This window comes from Solea senegalensis, linkage group LG7 (assembly GCF_019176455.1).
Source record: "Solea senegalensis isolate Sse05_10M linkage group LG7, IFAPA_SoseM_1, whole genome shotgun sequence".
Taxonomy (NCBI): domain Eukaryota; kingdom Metazoa; phylum Chordata; class Actinopteri; order Pleuronectiformes; family Soleidae; genus Solea; species Solea senegalensis.
Genome location: NC_058027.1, coordinates 25,532,896 through 25,536,719, shown reverse-complemented (window position 1 = coordinate 25,536,719; position 3,824 = coordinate 25,532,896).

Below are 3,824 nucleotides of genomic sequence, written 5' to 3'. Positions count from 1 at the left end.
AGCAGGTGATTTTGTTTTTGTCAGCAACGCAAAATAAATACGTGTTTATCAAGTGTTTTGCTTTCTAATTAGGAATAATAATCTCGTGGTTTTTTTTTTTTTTTGATCTCAGCTTCTATAATCACATTAAAACAGTCTTAAAACAGACAGAAAGAGTTCTGTTTTATTTACTGACCCACTTTATCGCAGCTCACACCAGCGCGGCAGCGGCGGCGTCCACGACTTGGACCATTCCCACGGCCCCTGACCCATTTGCGAGACGAGCCAACATTGAGTCTGTTACATTTTCAGATCAAAAATAATGTCACGCTAAAAAATCTCGGCCCTAATATTTCACATAATTCTCCATCTGTCAGTTCCCACGTACACGTTCTTTGTCCCAGTGTAAGCCGGTTGTCCTGCTTAACCGTTCCTGACGAGTCATCTCCTCTGCATCCCGGGCAAACGCACGCTTGCCAGGTCCTTTCACGACTCCGGCTTCTGCATTATTCATGCTTCTTAATTAGGCAGTGAAGCAGCAGCTTATACGACTGAGACATTTATTAGATCAGGGTTTTTTTTGGATGCCACTTCCATCCCCGACTTTGCCACGGCGCACAAAAGCAAACACGATAAGACGTGACACGGTGACAGAGGCTGGTAAAATGATGGGGGGTATTTTTAGCCGCACGTCACGACACCGTCAGGATCGTTTGGTGTCACGTGAGCTCGTAAAATGTCAGCGAATACACGACAAGACTCTTACTGAAGACAATAAGGCTACAGTACTTGAGTAGAAATACAAAAATTGCTATTTGTGACACTAAAATTAACGTTTTTCTCCACAATTATACTTGCAAACATAATCCAAAAGCAAATATCACAGATACTTGGATGCTTTTCTCTTTTCATGTCATTGTCAGAGTTTCATTACCGTACAAATACCGTATTGAACTATAGATTTCACATAAAAAAACTTTTTTGAAGTAGTTTCCGACAGTATTTTCAAAATAAAACAGTCAAGTCATGTCAGTTTAAATACTGAGCTGTAAAAGAATCTGCAACTTTAGTAAGGAAATATTTAAGTGCCACGTTAAAAGACTTACTTAATAATAATTAAAGGGGTTCAGCCCCCCAGCAGAAACACGCTGCTGTGTTTGTTTAATTCACATTCTATTACATTAGAGTTAATACCTTTTTATTATTATTATTTATGTTATTTTTCCTTTTACTCATAAAACTCATAATCATAATTCACAGACACACAGTGAGTGAAGAGTGAGTGTAGGGCTTTTATTTTCTTTGAAGGATAATAAAGGACTTATCTGATCTTATCTTATATTTGATGCCAACTTTTTGTCAGTTTTATTAAGTTTTATTTATTTATTTATTTTCTGAGGATGATGATCAAATAACATGTTCATTTCTGGAAATTAGTTAAAAAAAAAAAACAACTATATTTTTTGGGTGAAATAGCCCTTTCATGATTCATTGACTGATTTAAAAGTGTTTTTCTTCTTTTCTTTTTAGGTTATTTTATATCAAATAAAACAATTGTAAGGAAAAACGTCACTATATCATTATTCATTACGTATAATGTATTAATAATTTGAACTTGCATCATAAATCTGTGTATTATTGTTATTTTTTTCCATTTAAGAGCGCGACCGACGAAAGGTTAAACACCGGCTTCAAATGCTACGTTCCCGGAGCCGCTTTAGGACATAAAACTTTTGAGTTTTCTCTTGTCACACGACCAAAGAAAGGCAGCCCACATGCTGAGGCAGTCTGCAGTGGGAGCCATATGTCTCTGAAATGAAAGTATATGCATGAGCACAGATCAGCGTGGTGACAGGCCAAACATCCGTGGATTCCTCGCCCGCCTTCTCCAGTCAAGTGGCGGGTCAAACGGGATGAAACCTTTCTTTTTCCTGTGATGCATGTTAATGTGCTGTCTGTCAGAACTGAGGTGGCAAAGCCCTCGGGGAGGATTTTGCGCTGAACTATTTCTTGTCTGTAGAAAAGATCAGGGAGGGTAATCTCTGTCTATGCTATCCACAACTCTTGTGCTGTGCAATTCAGTCTTTATCCCGAATCCGGAGAGACACAGAGAGAGAGACAGCAGAGGAAAAGACAGAGGGGAGGATTTGTTTGAAAATGGAAGGAGAATATTTGCACAAGTGACACAAGTTGTAAGAGATTCACTCGGCGTTGTGATGTGATGACGGGACACTTTTCAGATGGAAATGCTAATTCCGGAGAGTCTTTGTGTGTCGTGACATTTTACTCTTGCAAAGCAAAGCACTATCAGCTTTTCATGAGTGTGGATTGCAGGAGTCAAACAAGTCCTTCAGAGATTTGTCCCACTGTGGACAAAGTTCATCATAACCTGGATCAGAATACTTTGATTTACTGTGTGTTTCTTTGCTCCTTAATACGATTATTAAAAACGCAATATTAGCAACAGATAAAATTTGTGTATATGTATATAAATATATATATATATGTATATTTATATACATATAAAAGAAAATCACATCTCTTCCTATTCTGATAGGAAGAGATCTGATCTGATCTGACCTACAGCTGCTGCAACAAGTGAATTTTCCCAAAGTGTTATCCATGCAGTCTAACATAATCTAATATACAGTATATATATGATATAAAAGGGCAACTTTTTTAAGGCACTCGTAAACTACGAAACATATTCATGTCAAAGAAGCCGGGTTAAATCACTTTAATTGCTCAACTCTGGTGGGAGCGAAAATTGAAAACCAAGGTTTAATTTCATAGGTCTCTATTTCCAGGGGAATCTTTCTATGTCTCCAAAGCCCTCACACTATTACTTGTCATGTAAAAAGCAATTACAATCGGCGCTCAGATCAAATGTGTCATCAGAGAATCCATTAACAGTCTGTCCTCAGACCTTAATATTTACAGTCACCACCCTACTTTCTGAGGCGACGCTGTAGAGTTTTGTGAGTTGTGAAGGGCGATTAAAAGACACGCGTCTCACTTTAGGATCTGTTGTGTTTGTCGGTCTATTTAAGGCAATTATGACTTCACAAAGGTATTCATTGCAGCTCTGTTGTATCGCATTCGATTATACGAGTGTTGAGAAAAACAGTTTTGCTCATACATTTGTTATCTCATTAAAGTAACAATACTAGAGTTATAGTACCAACAAAAAATGTCCCTTTAAATTTTACTGAAAACTTTTCAAGGACTTTCCAGAACCAATTCGCCTCAAATTCAAGGACCAAGTGTGCTGCCACAGCTTACAATGGGAGGACAACTTGTAAGACTCGCTTCATCCATGATGGCGTCCAGTTTAATAGATGTCCAGCACACATCTGGGCAAGTGATTGTCGTTGGCATCTCGGACAAAGTCAAAGATTGTCATTTTGTGATTTTGTCAGATGTCATATATCATAGTTTAGTAAGGCAAAAAAATTAGACAAAAATGTCATTGTTTAGTAAGGCGTCTAAAATGAGACAAATATGTCATATTTGAGTATGTCGTACAAATTTTGACCAAAAAAGAATAGGTTAGTATGCCGTCCAAAATTTAACAGAAAAGTCATACTTTAGTATGTCAATCAAAATTTGACCAGAGTCATACTTTAGTAGGTAGTCCAAAATCAGTAAAAAAAGTCATAGTATAGTATGTCGTCCAAAATCACTGAAAAAAGTCATAGTATAGTATGTCATCCAAAATCAGTAAAAAATGTCATAGTCATCCAAAATCAGTCAAAAATGTCAAACTATAGTATGTCGCCCAAAATCGTTCAAAAAAGTCATATTATAGTATGTTGTCCAAAATCAGTCAAAAAAGTCTTACTATA